General features: G+C 24.0%; 1 protein-coding gene across 3 annotated transcripts in view; it reads right to left on the minus strand.

The window, feature by feature from the left end:
• The window catches only part of LOC126895848 (zwei Ig domain protein zig-8-like), a 170,892-nt gene that overhangs the window by 41,210 nt on the left and 110,440 nt on the right, over positions 1-19,242 (minus strand). The window lies entirely within an intron of this gene.

Here is a 19,242-nt window from a genome sequence, read left to right on the forward strand (position 1 = left end):
ATATGTTCATTTTTGAAAAAGTTACGGCAGTTTTTAGTAAAAAAAATTGAAAAAATTTCGAAAATTAGCGATTTTTAAATTTGTAATTTTTTTGGAGGTTTCCCCCATTTACGGGGAACGAGGGAAATTTTTTCAATTTTGAAGGGTAATGTCTTCGACTAGATACGATTTGTGATCTTTTGACGTATCGTTGAAAGAAATCCGTTCGGTGAGAGCTGAGAAAAAGTGGCAACAGACATAAAAAAAAAAAAAACACATCATAGTGAAATTAATACCTTCTCAGCTTCGCATCGAAGCTAATAATCTGCAGAAAAGTTTTCTAAAGAAAAAGCTAGAACAATGAACATTTCGATAAAAGTTATCATTCATTTTTAAAGAAGAATTATCAAAATAAAAGAAAGATTTATTTTGTTTGATGTATTTTATTCAGTTCACTATTTTATATTTAATACATATAAAACATAAGGGTCGGGTATTAGGAGGTAGGAGGATGGAACAATCCTCATGAAAAGTATTTAAATTAATGAAGGGTACAGGAAAAAAACGAAAATAGTCTTTTTTTTTCGATTTAGTTTTATGGTTTGATTCGATAATCCATCAGCAGTAAGATCAAGTAATAAAATACATTCAGTAAAAAATGTTTTTCATTTTGCTTCATTTTATTAACGTTTGACACGGTTGCTGGGGATCGATGGTTGATCATCAATCGAATCATGTGAAAAATATGAACGGAATTAGAACCGGAGACCTTAAGTGTCGTAGAGACAAACCTTACCACTCTGCGCTGCCACGTATTTATGATTCACAGATCATATTACACTTTCATTGAAGATGAAATAACGTTATCTACAGCTAAGGAAACATGGTGTTGTGAAAAGTTTTAATAAATTTGCTTTTTTTTTTAACATTAAAAAATAGAATTTTATGACTTTGTTTTTGCTCTACTAAAATATCTATAGAAATGAAATACTACTGTTTGTTAACTATAGTTTTTTTTAGGAGGAATATACTATTCTAAATTGTACTGAACCCACAAATTGGTAATTCAAGGAGCCTATATATGGAGTTGTAATTTTTTGTTTTCATCTTCGTCATTCAACGTAAATAAATTTTGAATCTAAGCAGATACTATATAAGCGATAACATTCGTTCAAATATAACAATAACATTTTAACTGGTTTTAACCAAACAGGCATACTTAATAACACTAACCTTAAAGTATTTATAGATCACTTGAGATACTTTATCGGATAAACTATAATATATATATATATACTTAATATTATTAAGTAGTTTACATATTAATTGTTGTGTTGAAACAATGGCTCGCTGTTTTAATCAAAATATAAGAATCAAATTCGAGACTCCAAGGTGTTTCCAATAAAATTGGCATGTTCTAACTAAAAATACAATTTAATAATTACTTAAAATATGACACAGCATTTCTTTTCTTATAAAAAATGTATAAGAAAAAAACCTTCATTTGAAAATAAGTCATATAATGAGTATAGATATTATTCATCTTTCATGTGTTATTGTTATGGCATCGATGCATTGTTATATAAATTTAAACAAATCAAACATGAATATTATAATTAAAAAAATAAGTACACTGTAAAATACAAAATTTTTCACTATCAAAGTAACAAGAGATTTATTTTTACCTTAAACATTTTGAATGAAAATTACTTTAATTTTTTTATTAAAAGAGAATTTTTATATTTAAATGATATTGTTCTAGCTTTTGAATTCAAAGCACATGGTACTGAATCAATAATTTACATAATATTAGAAAATTAGAATACTAAACACGTGGAAATAACTCAGTAATTGAACTCTGTAAATGGAACCATGAAATATTATTTATATTCCAAACGTTAGAACAATAAAAAATGTTATGTTTTTTCATGTTTCCAATCATACACATCCCATTAATTTTACTGTACAAATTTACGTTATGCATTTATAAATATCAGCAACAAATACATATATTACTTGCATTGAAATATTTCATACAAGGGGTTTAGTCGTCGTCGCTTATAAATCGTCAACGGTAAATCTTGTTGCTGAATTATTTATGAGATCGATTCGAATACTAATGTCCGAGAATGTTATGCCTCATTTGCTTGTAATTTTGTCATATAATCTCTTTAGCCGCCTGTGCGAATATTTGGGCTTATTTTACGTGTGCATTAATCGACAAAATATAAGGGTACAGGCTTGCTATGTTCTCTTTGGAATGCTAAATAATCTAACAAAATATTAACTAAAAAAAAAATTATGAATTCTCAAATATATTTATGAATTATATCTGTATAGGTATGAAATAAACTTTCGGCTATTAAAGTCATTTATTTAAAATACTTTAATAGTATTTTAAAATTATAAAAATTTTATGCAAGGCTTAAATTTTTTTTAAATAGTAACGATTTTTCAAAAGATTTTCGGACACACTTTATTTTGTTATATAAATACTTCCTTCCCAAAAAAAAAAAAAAAATAGTTTAAAGACGAAATCACTAAAATTTATTATACTGTATTTTTTAAATGTTAATCAGCAAAAATTATCTAAAAAGTGTAGAGCAGAACTATAATTTATTTGTTTAAAAAAATTGTCTTTACTTGGAATTGTAGTTTAGAACAAAATAATAATCTCTTAGTAAAATTAATATTAAAAAACTGTCTAATCGAAGTTTACAAAAGAATCTTTTGATAGAAATAGTATAATTAAATAAATAATCCCACTGATATAATAGCAAAACAAATAAAACAAAAATGAATACATTTTATTTTAAATTGTTTAGGTTCTTCTTTTCTTGTATTGTTAATATATCCTCGAATAAATATTTCATTCATTATGCTAATTTAATAGTTTATCTTTTTACATTACATGGTTATGGAGATATTGTTTCTTTTTATCCTATTACCAAAATCATATTACACTGTAATCTAATTAGCTGTCATACACTAATTTGATTTAGGTATTTGATACTCAAGGCTACGTGAGAGACAGTTTCCAAAAAATGACTTTCACTCGAATAAATTAAAAATGTTTGCTTAGACTCTAAATTACAATATAAAATTCATTTTTTACCACATATAAATTATAAACCTCCAAATTATTGTATTTACAAATTATATAATTTGTCTAGATTTATTTTTAATTGTATCATGTTCAGAGAAATATATTAGTGTCGTTTCCACGTTAATTGATATATAAAATAGATAGATAGGAAAATCATTATAATAAAACGAGATCGTACTATTTTTGTGTTTGTACATGGAATGGTAAATTTTATAAGTTCTGATTCACTGTTTTTTCCCTCGGGTTGAGTTATTACAACATTAATGACAGTTTCAACAAATTTTTTTTTCGATAAAAGTGAATTATTATATATTATTATTAATCCAATAATTCATAAATAATCGGGCGTAACTGCAGTTGATGTGTTTTGAAAAATGCTCCAATTCTATGAAAATATTTGATAGTATTAGTACTCTATTAACTTTTGAGCAATTTATTATTCAAATTGAGTTGTCAAAAAGTCCCTAATTGTATCTCATTTTATTTTGATAATATTTTGATTGTAACCAATAGCTTCGTGCAATGATTAAATACTTAAAAAATATATATTTAGTTTAATTTCAAAACGTTTACAAATAAGACCTATATATTATAGGGAAAAAATAAAATAACACAAAAATTTATGCTCCTGATTATTTCTTTTACCAAATTGAAGTCAAATCATTCTCTATAATGTAATGAAATAAAAAATATTTCGATAAATTTTGAAAGTGTTTCAAGTCCATCAAACCATTTATTATGTTTAATGAAACAAAAGTTAACTTTTAGTTTATTCAAATAAATTATTTCCGAAGAAAACGAAAGTCTTAAATGTAATCTTGGAAGGGAAAAGAAAAAATCTTTAAATGAAATAAATCACTTTATTTATCCCTTTTTTTATTGATGAGACGAAAGAAAAAGAATACCTCTAAAATTTTTAATATCTGATTTGTTTGGTATATTATAATCAAAATTAAAATATATGGGCGTTTTACTTATCATAAATTATTTTTGATAGGTAAAAAGGAAAATATGATTTTTCTCATTGAAAATATATAGGTGTTCTTGTTTTGTTATTCGATTTTGTTGATAGGAAGGGATTATTTTCTAGTATAAATACCGAGACGGTTGCTTAGATCGTCACAATAACGGGGCACCAGTAATAGAGAAAAATTCCTAACTCTTGCAGGAATGGTACCACATAAAATAACATAGTGGGGCGTCGACACGGCGGGTTTCTCTCCCTTGATCCCTACTTCATCTGTACTATTCACCCTTCCACTGTTTTTTCTTCTTATAACACATAGCTCTCGATAAATCTACCAGATAAGAGAAATCGCCACCCGTCTATTCATCCTCACTATTATCCTTCTTTTTCTGTGACCTATGTTTTAGATTGTTCTCCAAGATAACTATTGTTTCTATGTATTTCTGAATAACAAATTTTGTTTTATAAATACTTTAGCCAGCATTGTCAATAATTTAATCATACTGTAACTAATCCATTTTATTGACATTTGTTTATTCTTCACGTATTGATGCATGATCTCTAATGATTTTTTTTCGAGAATAAATTTATAGTATTTTTTTAATCTATTTTTAAAAGAAATAATAATTAATTAAAATTTATAATTTATCTTTATTCATATGAAAGTTTTTTTTTCTAAAATATAGAATGATTTAGTTTTGAACATCCGTAACTATTTTTTAGTCTTCAGTAATAATTCAATAAATGTTTAAAAAACTTTTTATGCTAGAACATAATAATTTCTAGGATAATATGTCGAAATATGTCAATTAAAATATAAATATTTTTGACAAAAAATATATATGGCTCTAAAATAACTAATCTTTAAAAATGTAATATTATTTGATTATAAAATAACATTTAATGAGTTAAGAATAAAGGTTTTAACAACAATATACTCAGAAAATTTGTGTTTTAAAGTTACTCAGATATATTTTACAATTGCATTAATTTGGCGAAATCTTTTTGGTGAATTTCTACTATCCCTTACTAAGCATTTCATATTCTAAAAAGTGAATGTGTAATCAAAAGTTAATGACGTGGTGGGTTAGACATAATTTTAAACTTTAGTTAGATAACAACTGATATATAATTTGTATAGTTTCAAAACTGTTCTAGTAACTTGAAACAAATAAATAACTTTCATTAATTATTATAAGTATTAACTATAACATTGTGTTTTATTTTAATTACATATTAGATTAATTTTCCATCATTGGTTAGAATTGTGTTTAAACATTAACTATTTTGGTTGATATGTTTTATCTTGTATATAAGTCAATATTTATTTATTGTAGGTGGTATAAGATGGGGTAGTTTGTCAGATAGTATTACCAACTTTTCTCTGTTAATGTAAAATCAACAAAATGAAATCCCAAAAAAGGTTTTAGCATTTGGTTGGGATGGAATGATGTAACTAGGTACATATTATACATTTGTACTATATAGTTGGTAAGGAGTGAAGCACGTGTGGTAAATCGATTTCCATGGAGGGTGTGATATTATCCGAGCTTTCTTTTTCTTTTAAACTCTTGAACAGAAGTAAAAGAAAAGGTACTTACTATTCACATACAGACGAGGTTGACGGTGTATCGTTTAGAGTAACGTACTTAGGGGTCATGAAGGCTACTTAGTCAGAATTTAAGAAAAACTGTATCAAGCATTATCAAATACGCATTCTGTATTGGATTACATTCTAAAATGCCTGAAACAAGAGCATTTGAATTCTATGATCCGATTATAAAAGGAAAACGCATTACTAAAGTTATCTTTTTCTCTAAAACCACGTTTACAAATTTTGCTTATTAAAATGTAACAATGATGTTGTACATCAAAATGATGGACTACATAAGTCATAAAGTAGTAGTTAGCAGTGAAAGTGTAACCAATAAAAGCTTAGGAACATTAAACATGATACTTTTTATTCGAGTAATCCCCTATGTTTTTACTTTTTATTATGACACAGCAAATAAAAATTGTATACGTCAATTTTAAATTAAATAACAATTATTTTTGATACGTTTTATGTAATAAAGAAAGAAACGAAATTCTACTTAATTTATAAATTATAAAGAATATAAAATGTCGTATTTGTAAATTTTTTATTAACACATTAATTTTAAAAATTATGTATTTTATTCTTCACAACATTATTATGTCTGTTAAACACTGTCAATTATTATTATATATTATATATATATATATATGTATATAAAATATTTATATCAAATATTCGAGAAAAAAAAACAAATGACATTAACGATGAAGTATTAAATTTAAGATGTAATATTTTTGTGGTTTCGATTTGTATTTTCCAGCCGATGGCAGTAAGGCAATAAACGTTAAAGAGTTATTGTCCCATAAGTTCCATTTGTTGTCAACTAGATATATATCTTTAACATTTTTTATTCAGGTGGTTTAACTATAAGGTAGTGCTGGTAATAACATTCTAACATCAATTGCTACTATTTCTAGGGTTTGTGTAATAGCCTTCTTACTATTTTGTAGATTTTATAAATGTAAAAGAGAAAATTTGAGGTTTTATCAGTTTATGCCAATGAGTATTTTACTCGATGTTAGCATCTGATCTTTTATATTTATTCATTTTATACTTATAAGAGCATTAGTATAATTTTAAAACAATTACATATTAAATTATTTATTGAAATAGGTAGTAATTTATTAGAATACAGTGTTATTTTGTACTGCAGAAAATTATAGTAGCTTCGAGTATTTTGTCCGCAGTTGTTATTGTTTCATTTGAATGTGTCTAATTAATTATTCAGAAAATCCTACGGAAGTATCTTATTATAGATACCACATTTTTAAGTAATACTTCTAGTAAATTTACTTTCAAATCAAATATTTTCTAATTTGTATTTAAACCATAAGTTCATTTTAATTGATTTATTGTCAAGTGGTTTAAAACTCAAGATGATATCATTAAAATACAATTAATTTTTTTTTTAACATTGCTAAAACCTTTATTTAAGAGAGTTGGCTTAATTCCAACTATTAGTAAGACGTACATGAAATGTTAAGAAGCTATCTGAACGTTTATGTTTGAATAAAATTCAAATTTAAAAGTATATAAAAGTAAACTACCANACTATTAGTAAGACGTACATGAAATGTTAAGAAGCTATCTGAACGTTTATGTTTGAATAAAATTCAAATTTAAAAGTATATACGTAAAAGAATATAAAAGTAAACTACAANATAAAATTCAAATTTAAAAGTATATAAAAGTAAACTACCAAGTTACAACAGATCCAAAGTAAAAAGTTAATAGGATTGTCTTCGAGTATAAGATTTAGAAGCGTCAAGTAATAAATAGCTAACAATACGAACGACAGTGACTTTAAACAGGAAAGGTGTAACTTTGTAACAATCCCGTGGGATTGAATCGACAATGATTTATACACAGGGTGATTCATGGCCAACTCTAAGTCAGCATTAATCTTCAAATATTTATAACCTTACGTTGTTATTTCATTACACATATCTACATAACTGAGGAAAATTCAGAGTTATTATCTGAGTGTCAGAGTTGAAACTAGATAAACAAGGTTATCTATAAAAGTAAAAAGAATCTAGGTGTCTACTATATATAAAAACAAACTAACGGCGATATAGTTTCTCACAACTGTTTAAATATTTTGCTATCTGTATACATTTTGTGGTTTTAATAGTAAGACCATATAATTTTTATTAGTTGTTTGAGTAATTTAAAAAACCTAATTTTTACCAGAAATCCTACAAAAGTCGTAGGACAATGTTATAAATAAAATTTATTAAACTCTATACGTGGGCGATTATGTTTAAATGGAAAGTTTCCTTAATTGAACCGTTGAAATCTTCCGAGAATTTTTAGATTTGGTAGTAAAAAATCCATTACATCTGCGTACACCGTTTGTGAATTCGGTAAACCCTAGTAGTGGTGATGTATAAGGTCTTAAAGTTGAGCCATTGTTAACAAGGTTTTGCTCTTAAAGAACTCATTTTTTCTAAATAAGTATTCAGTTTTCTATATAGATAAAAGATACCAATGTTTTAAAATTAAGTGGTTTGGTTAGATTACCGTAGTAAATGTATGTGACAATCTCTATGCATTTTTGGCAACATTAATTTAGCTCATCATTATCGTTTTGGGAGATTGACTTATTAAATTTTGTATTAAAAGGTAGAATAATGCATTTGTATACTACTGCAATAAAACACTATAAGGACTAAAATCAGAGAAATACATTTCTGGTATCATTTATTTCAAAACAATTTGTAAGCTACTAATAATTATTAGTATAATTATAATTATAATAATAATAAGCCTATAGTATTTCTAACCAGATAAACTATTGTTACTGATTTTGTTCCTTTTTTCAGATGATTACTGTAAAAAATAATACTGTGTTAGATGTTAATCTTTTTACGTCTCGTGAGTGGAATATTGCAAAATTTCACTATTTTTATATAAAAAATTAATATGTCAATTATTTATCAGTGCAAACAAAAAATATTTCTAAGATATCAAGTAATACATTGCCATATTTCAACTAACTATTTTTTCATTTTTAATCGGGTTGCTATTACACAAGCATACTATTTTTAAGAATAATCTTAAAGTTTTTCAAGTTTTTCAGGATAGTTAATTTCATTCGAAAAACATTAAAGGCAAATCTCCAAAAATAAATAAGTAAATAAATAAGATCAAAACAATTAGTGTGGATTTATTATTACTGTCTAGAGATTGTAAAATGTAACATTTTACTAGAAACATCGATTCTCTATGAGTGTTTCTTTTGTAGAGACACAAATTATAACTAAAGTAAACACTTCTACATAAATGTAATTTATTTTTAACAATTGGCACTTAAGACTAACGGAAAGTTGAAATAAATTCTAAAAGCAGATACCTATTATAATTAAAAATAATTGTTATATACATCAATAGTCTTAATTATTTTAATAATNCCTGTATATATATATATATATATATATATATATATATATGGTGCATGTTTGTAATGTGAATGGTTTTGTAAATTTAACTAACTAAAATAAACACAAAAATTAAACAACACAATTAAATTCTATTTAAACAGAGTAATATAAAACGACGTTAAAATTAAATAAAATAATTAATTTAATTGATCAATTGTTCCATTAAACATGATTTGTTGTAAAATTAATAGTAATCTTTTAATTTAAGTAATTAATTTTTTATAATATCATGAAAATTTTGTTATATCATTAATCAATCATATTCAATACAGAAAGCTTAATATACTCATATGTAAATCGTACATTTTATAAAATCTAATCGAAGTGATCTGTGTTTTTTTTTAAGTTGACAGAAAATACTATTTCTGAATAGTTATTTACATTAATTTTGAACATTTTTTTAAATAAAATTTATACACTCTTAATTTTTTGTTCACGAAGTATAAAGGAAATTTATTTTATATATTCATTTATTTACTGTTTCAATATCAACATTTTGTATAGATTAAATTTTCTTCTTCGAAATTAGAAACTTATATACTTTTTTTGTGTTTGTACTTATATTATTTATGCTACTCTTAATTTTTGCTATTGCATACTTATTGACATTTTGTTCATTTTTTCTACTAATATAGTTTTATTTTTCGATTGAAATGAGATTTGGAAAGATAGTGATTATTCTATATGACTCCGTGTGTGTATTTGTTTGGACCACATCAACAGTCTTAGTAAAGGCCGATTTTATTTCTGTCAAAATAACCTCTAGCAAAATATCAAGTAGTCAATGCGTTTTTGTACTCACGTACAGTAAGTACGTGCTTTGGCTTCTTAGCTTCATTTTATTTTAAAAAGTTTTTGTTAACATCTCAACAATAACTTGAAAATAATTATTTTTTAGAAAAATGTAGGAATTTGATCTAAAAAAATGGTAAATTAAAAAAAGATGTGTATGATACTTATATAATTATTTCTATCACTTTTATATTGGTGGAATTACGAAATGTTTATAAATTGTAATAAATAATACATTTTTTCTAAAAAATAAAGATATAATTTCGTCATGAGTATACCCTTAATTATATTACAAGTTTGCTGATTTTATAAGATTAAACACGTTTCTGCTTAAAATATCGAATAAAATAAGTCAGATTTCTTAAGGCTATTTTAAAGTAGATGTAATACTTAGTACTGATTTTTGTCTAAAATTGTTAAAGTTTTAATTGTGAAATGCGATTAATGTTTATCAAAGATTTTAAAAAAACTTTATTTTCTAATATTTATTTATATAATAATAAATAGTAATAATAAACTAATAATAAATATTTATTTATACAATTTTAATAGAATTATACGACAAATATTTTGAAAATATATGATATTCATGCACTTAAGAAGCATTAAAAATATATTTATAATGCTTATTGTTCAAAAAAATCTGAACGCAGTTTGTCAATTTTTTAATTCAAATAGCCAAAAGTATTTTATGTATTTTTATTTTATTTTAAACTCGATTTTAATTCTGTGAATTACATAAATTTTTTGATTTATGTGTTTTTGCGTGGATTTAAAAATGAATTTACCTTGTAACTTTATTTCAGAGACTGTACTCTTTTAGGATACTGTAAGTAGACAGAGAGTAACAAAAACAATTCTAACGAAGAGATAGTTTTTTATTGTTCAAATAACTTTGACAGTACTTTTATATATGAAGTGAGTACTCTCAGACATACCATATTTTATGTTTTTTATGTAAAAAAATTGGTTGGTGAATAATGATGAAATTTTGTAATATGAATGGTAAATTATAGTTTCGAACTCTATTTTTAGTTCTTATATTTGATTTGATAGCATTGAGCAACTGTAAACGTTTTGGAAACTTTCAATAAAGTTTCCAAGAATATGTACCTTTAGTTTTCTGTCTCAAACATAATTCAACAACTTCAATTTCTAAATACTAAAACTTACAACTTTCTAACCTACAATTTTAAAGTGTAAATATTAAAATATATTTGTATAATATGAGGTTAGAGCTTTCACTGAGGTAAATGATTACTCCAGGCTATTTGATAATATATTGTAGTCATTGATTATACAGTATCATTACATAGCCTTTTTATATTTGCAGTTGATAAAATTTCAGTATATCAATTTGAATAAATTATGACAATAAAAATCGGTTGTGTTATAACTCTGCGGAAACGTTGATTGATGTAAAGATAGGTTTCTATATCAACAAAAGTAGAAAAAGTAATAATTTGAAAATTAAGTCCATAAGTTTTAATGGATTTTTTAAACTTATTTAAGTTTTTAAAGAATATTTTATTTTAATTTACTCCTGCCACACTAATTCATCTAAACTTAATAAATTTAATTTGTTCGAAGATTTTAGTAGTAAAACAACTCATTTGTAATAATGAATATTTGAATAAGTCAAAAAGTAAATTGCTGAGTGTATTTATTAAACATTTTTGAAAATTTATTTAGAATAATCTGCATAAATATTTTTTGAAATTTAGTTTGTTTTGTATGTATGCCAAGAATAAAACATTTATTCTCATTAATTTGGAGTAAATAATAATAATTAGTATTCCAATATGTACAATAAAATGCATCATAGCCTGAGCAGATCCTATTATTATTAGTTGGACTACTGTGACTTTGCTCATTTAAATTTTAAGTTTTCTCGTCATCCAGAGTCCTTTAATCTACAAAACTAACCCTTAACTTGAATCGACAAAATGAGTATACATTAATGTTGTATAGAGTAAACATTTTGCAGATAATTACACTTTCAACATCAAATTTAATGTTTTAAGAAAATAGCTAAAATGTTTATGTTATAATAAATTTAAAGGGTTAGAATATATTAGTTATGATTCATTTTATTAATTATCTGCTGAATTAAAAATATATAGAAGAAAGATCTGTCTAAATAATAATAATAATAATAATAATCAGTAAAATATTAATATGATACTAACTATAATACCATTAATAACCTGTGATATATTACATCTGGGTTATAATATTATTATAAGTTGACTTATTATAAGAACCAAAGTAACAAACATATATTAAAAAAGGGAATATATTCTTGTTGATAATTTTTTAAATTTATATTTAAAATTCTGAGATTTAACATTCAAGTAAGTTACATAAAATAAAAAAACACATCCAATTACGTATTTCACTGGAAAAATATTACTATCAATATGTAATAATCGGTATATACTTATGTATGTAAATAAATGTTAAGGCAAACTCCAATCTAAATAATATACTATTTTAACATCATGTTTTTTTAAAAAAAAAAGTGTTTATTTTTAAATGTATTATAGATATTTTTGTAAATAAGTCTCCTGTAAGCAGTATATTATTAAATATATTTTATATGCATTAAATTTTATGAAAATTGTAATTTCGCGAAATAATTTTATTATATATTAATTAAACAAGAATTATTAAAAATCATACAAACTTTTGTGGGAACATAATATTATTTTTTAATAAAAATATATATTGTTGTTTACTTTTATTATTTATTAATTTTATTTTGTATGAAAATATTTATAACTTCAATTCTAGCTAAAAAAACATTGGAATTATTCAAACACATAAGAATATTTGTGTCTGAAATTAACTAGAAAATATTTGTGAATTTTAATTTCTACTCGTAATAGTAAAATAAATTATAAAACTTCGTATAATAGTAATAATTATAATTCTGAGGATTTCCTTTTTAACAAATGGAAGAGCACATTTTGTTTTATCTGCTGTTTTAATAAATTTACTTGCACGGAAAAATAAATTGGGGTTCATTGGGTGAAATTGCTTTTCCCTTCTGTGCAGTTTAAATTAAATAATATAAATGTTCGTAAAGTTACAGTTTCAAAATTAACGTATGGTTTTTTTATCTCTCTAGTTTAGTTTGTTTGCACAGTCGGGTTTTAATAAGAAAAAAATATTGTTTCAAATCATTGAAAACTTAGTCACGTAAATGTAAAAGTGATTTCTAGTAATCTTTTATTCTATTTGAGTTTAGAGATAATTATCATTACACAATATTTGATAAAACAATGTATTAAAACAAGACTTATTTGATAAGTTAGTTTTTATATCTATTAAGCAAAATTTTTTTAAATATAGAGTGGAGGTATGGAGTGGGTTACGTTATTTTTATCATTATAAATTACTATGTTGCATTCTTTTTCTACTCTATATTTAAATATGTTACTAACTCTCTAACTACCCAGTCAAAATTTATTATAGGCTAGTCATTTTCTTAATTAGATTATTTTTTATATCATTAACTAGTTATACATGTATGTTGATATAAAAAAAAAAAATAAGGTGAAGTATAAAATTTGTATATTAATGATTGTAAAAGTTATTGTAATTTTAGGTATTTGACTTATTGTAGATGATTTGATGGTTATCTTTAACAGAGGTGTAATTATGTATTTATTCTAGAGAGATTTGGTTGGGTTGGGTTACATAAAAAAATTTCACTACAAACAAAAAAAATTGTATCTTTACCGAAAAAATGATTTTATTCTGAGAGATATCTATCCCTATATTTCCCTATAACTACGTCATTAGTATCTAATAAACAATGTTGGGAGATCTTTTGTTGTCAATAATTTATTTTTAATAATGATAAATTGTTATTTAAAAGGTATGTGAGGTTGACTTGTAAAATGTTTTATAGAAGTATTGTGTTTTGAATTTTCATTAAAACTATTTATTGCTTATATCATTATGGGTTATGTATGTTTTGTAACTATAGTATAGTTACAAAACCATTCACATATTATGTTTGATGGTAATAAAAACCTTTGAAAAGTAAAAAAATTGTATTTTAAGTAGTTATATATTTCTATAAAAAAATTCATGACTTGTTTCTAATATTATTTAAAAATAAAATAATATTTTTCATATAATTTAAATTTTGAATTATATATTTCAGTTAATCTCGCTCACTTTTTGTATGATAAACCTCCTTACTTAGCGTTAATAAATTAACTGGAGAGTCTTTTGTTTGACGAAAAAAGATACCGAGAAAAAAGTTATTATAGTTATTATATTGATTACGGGCGTTTATGCCTCAATGTTAGGTAAAAAGAATAAAAATATTATGAAGAAAGATACACTCCATTAACCATTCTTTGAATATTTGATACTTTTGTAACCTTTTTAAGTGATACCTTATTAATAAGGCTAGGAATTATATATAATTATAAATTTTGTTTGTGCAACTTTTTCATAGGATTTTTATACTGAGGTAGAAATATTTTTCGTTTATGGGGAGGATAACACACCCTTATCTCCTAAAACTGTAACCCCAGTAAGTTTTCAAGACAATTAATAAAAATTCGTACTAGCTGACGGTGTGTTTAGAATTACTTAATAGAATTTATAAATACGTATTGTTCCTAGCCTAATTTATTATATATGCAACCTATATCTTCATTTCGATGGTTAAAATCGTGTAACTGAATAAAAAACAAATTATAATAATAATTTAGAGTTTAATCATTTTTGCAAAGATAGGCAATTAATTGAAATAATTAACTAAAGTATGAACAATGTCGATAAATTAACAGTTAAAACTTACTCAATTATAAAGGTTACTTGATAAGTTAAGTTAAGTAGAAAATTTTTTTTTAACTTAACTAGTTTAAAAAATGTCTCAAATTAATTTTTGTTGCTAAAATTTCTTAATATAATTTTTTATTGGTTGAAGATGCAAAGAAGGGTTAAGAATCGATTTTCGACTTTTAAAACTAATTAGGAAGAAAATATTAGCGATAACAAAATTTTTTTTATTAATTTTGTACATTTTTGTGTTGGTTGCACTGTTATATCTTTTTAATTTAACTTTTTAACTAGTTAGTGCCCATCATTGCATTTTGTATAATAAAACAAAAATGTGTATAAAAAATCCTTATTTTGTAAAATGATACAATAATAATAATAATAATGAGAAAAATTGTATTAACTAATATTAGTATGCCCTAATTAAATACAAGTTTAGAGTTCCTTTCATATATTCACAGCATATTCACAAATGTAAATATGCTTGCATTTTAAATAATTTATAAAATGTCTAGTTATGAAACTCATTAAAATATATATTCTAGTTTGTTTTATATAATATTTGTGATCGATAATTCTCCGTCTACCAATTTTAAATTCACTGTATGTAGTTTTTGATTGTTGAGCTATAACATATGATACCATTATAAATCATCATAATGGCATGCCGAAAATGAAATTAGAACTTTTGCTAAAACGAGATTTTATGATATTTTGTTTCTACGGGAAATAAACTTCTTCTAAACGTACCAAAATAATTCCACAACCGTCATTTACGAACTGAAAATGAACTTAATGGACACTACAACTATTGTGGGAATAGTGCACTAAAGTATAACTTAACTCTCTTTTTTTCCTTATGGTTTTTATATGTGTACAGCGTATCCGAAAAATGTGCGTGCGCCAAACAAATGAGAAACACTTAAGAGTTGTTGTTGGTAGATTTTAATTTTTACCCTCGACCACGCTAAATCACTGTCTGGGGAATAAAATAATCTTAGTTGCCTAGCTTAGTTTTTATTTTTCAATTATTTTTGTATCAATAAATTGCACATTTGTAATTAAAATTAAAAACAACTTATATTTGTTAATAAAGTACCTTTTATCATGTAATATTATAGTAGAAATCCTAATTAATCACAATAACTTATAAAAGTTGAATTAAAGAATTACTTATGTACGTATACCATTGTACCCACTATGTAAGTATAATTGAGTCCAAATAAATATGTTTTGAAAGTAATTGAAGTTAGTAAGACTGTAATAAAATAATTCATTAGAGGAAATGGATATGTTAGTGCAATAATTTAAGGTTGAAAGGCTTCAAAAGTTTTGATTTTATACGAGCCATATTTCTAAAAATGTCTTGCCAATAACGATTTCAAACTTTACTTATGATACCTATGCAGTATGTGTTATAATTTATTAGTATAATCCAAATACTAAATAACTGTTGTCAGATAAGCTCTGGCTAGAAAAGTTGTAAAGTATAGCAAAAAATGTTCTTGAATTAAATATTTTAAGTAAAATGATAACAAAATACATAAGAAATCCATAACACTTGATGTTTTATACTATAAAGATTCTAATACTTACAATATCTTTGTTATAAATAAAATGATTTTTGATTATTTTTTTTTGGTCAGTTTTTTAACTTGATCTAATTTTTAACGAGAAAAACGTATAAGTTAAACTATTTGATTAAAATTTTTACATGACATTGACATTTTTAAAATATTTTCAGTTACTGTAGAACTACAGTAACTAAAATTATAGGTACATTTCATTAAATCATAAGATTAAAATAAATGTATGCAAATTTAAAATTGAAACGTCTAAATAAAATATGTGTATGCATTGATGAAAAAATTCAAGTTATAGTTTTTTAAATCGATAAAAATACTGAGATATTTCAATGAAATTGAATAAATTAACAGCATTCAATAATTTATATTTATTGTATCTTATGTTTCTTTTCAGCATGTAATACAATACCAAGTATGAAATGAAAAAGGAAAGCGTTTAGTTAATCTTCATAATAAATCTTATTGAATAAGCGTTTTCATTCGATAGATGGAAGAAAACTGGCTCGTCAAACTTATAAGTTTCAACAATGACAATTATTTTTCCGAGTACTATTGCTTTTACAAAATGTATGTAATATATTAGTAAGATCCACGATATTAGGAGAATCTTTTGGCTGCTAAACAATATAAACGGTTCCCCCGCATGACATAAAAGAAAATTAAGTGCACATTAACGTTGGAAGCGTAGGAAAACAAGTATGGTTCATTAAGCCCTGGCATCAATTTTGCTCAAAGACGGTGCTCCCTTGACGACGTACTTTGCGTTAAAACTCTACTAAGACATGTACTCACTAAAAATTTTCGTGCCTAAAGTACTATGTAAAGCTTACAAACTTTACATCGTTTTTCAATATATTTTTTTACATTATATATAATGCGTGTTGACTTAGTGATTTAAAGCTCAAAAAACAAGTATATGGAAAAATAGGAATGTGTATTTACCTAAAATGAATGCACTAGTCAAAACCTTTAAATATTTGTTTTTTATTATTTGTCTAATAATAAAAACAAAATAAATACCTGAATCAAAATTTTTTATAACAAGAATAAAACCTGAGGGTTTGCACTTATTGTGTAATTATTATTAACTATTAATTTATTTCATTTAGAGCTTACTAAATTGTTTGTTATACACAAACGGAAATCATCTTCCTTAAAGTATTAATACTATAATTCCTAATTATCAAGTATTGAATAACTTAATTGATTATAATCAATGAACTGTTTTATGATAAATAGGTTCTCCCATAGAACAGTTGATTATGCTAAAAGAAACAATGTATATATTATAACATTGTATTACTTAAATTAATGTTTGTGATATAAAACTTTTATATCATTTCAATTTGCATTTTAGAATGACTTTAATTCAGAATAACTTACAAACTAATTTAAGAATTGGTATACATGTAATAATAAAAGTTACAGAAATACTATAACAAAATTGAGTACTAATTGAACTAATAATATGATTTAGTTAAATATTAAGTATAATATTTAGATCTTAGAATCATCAAATATTCTAGCTTTGATTTATAGCTGAAGAGATATTATTTTTACTATTTTTTATTTATTTACTATTAATTTTTTTTTTATTTCTTTGGTCCCGTACACTCAGCTTTTACTAAGTCAAAATTACTCAATTAGATTTTGAAAAAAACAATTCAGCAAATCTTTTTTTTTTGTTTAAATTATTGATAATACTTTAGCAAAGTTTTACCCTTTAAAGATACATTAACATAATAGATTTTAAATGTACTTTATGCTTTAAAAAAATGTGTTCTAGCAATTTTTTTTTTAGAAGTAATCAGCAAAGTTATAAAGTTTACAATGTTCATGTAAAAATTGTATTTCTATCAATTTTGTCTATGTTTAAAATAAGGCAAATATTTTTCAAAATTATATTAAATCAAAGTTTTTTTAATGCCCTAGACTCTGTTTCTATAAAAATTGTATATTTAGTAAAAACGTGCAAATTTTTGGAGAAAGAAGCTCTTTTTTATATTATTTTAATAACATAAGGAAATAATGAGCATAAGTATGACTTTTTAGTATTTTGTATAAACATATGTACAGAGTATTTATTTTATTACGAACCATTTAAATAAACAAAAAATAAAATATAATATTGATAATTTTTTGTTTTGCTGGATTGGGATACAAAATGACTCATCGATAATAATTTTTGGACCAGTAATTCAGAAGTTATTAACAATTTAAAGTAATGGTGATGGTGAGTAGTCCTTATTTTAGATTCCAGCTTAACTGCTTTTTTAACTATGAAACAAAACTGAGAAGGTATTGTTTTTACCATAATATGAATTTTTTATGACTGTCCAAAAAATTATCAGTAGTCACTAGGTTAATTTTAATTATTAATATGTCAAAAGAATCTGATTTTAATCTAAATAAACTTAACTTATAAATCTCCTTCAATTTTAGAAATTTAAAAAAATATTTCAAAATTATAATACTGTAAAAATGGCATTTTAAAACTTTTTTTTGCGTTTAAAACCTGCTATAACTAATAAATAATGTTTAACTATTTTTGTTTAAATACAGATCTTAATGAAATTTAAATAAAATATACTAGAGGTAATAGTTTTCTTTTAATATGATTTGTTCAAAAATCCATTGATAAACCTAATTACTTTAAACTCTAACGGTTTTAAAGAATTAACTAAGAACTACACATGTAAATTTGTATTTTTAAACTCAATTTTTAGTCCAAGAATACCAGTCTTATTTTAACTTTTATCAAATTAAAGATTTTAAAATAAATATAATATTAAAAAAAAATTATGTCATGATTAACTCTTTCAAAAATACACTTACACATTCTACGATTATTGGCAAAATTATAAATATATTAAATTTTGTAGAATTTATAAGATTGACATTTAAGCGTTTTTTATGATAGTAATGTTAATTACTCTCCGATTTCATCTATATTTGACCCCACTGTTCTG

Source organism: Daktulosphaira vitifoliae, unplaced genomic scaffold (assembly GCF_025091365.1).
Source record: "Daktulosphaira vitifoliae isolate Bord-2020 unplaced genomic scaffold, ASM2509136v1 Scaffold_1, whole genome shotgun sequence".
In the NCBI taxonomy this organism is placed as follows: domain Eukaryota; kingdom Metazoa; phylum Arthropoda; class Insecta; order Hemiptera; family Phylloxeridae; genus Daktulosphaira; species Daktulosphaira vitifoliae.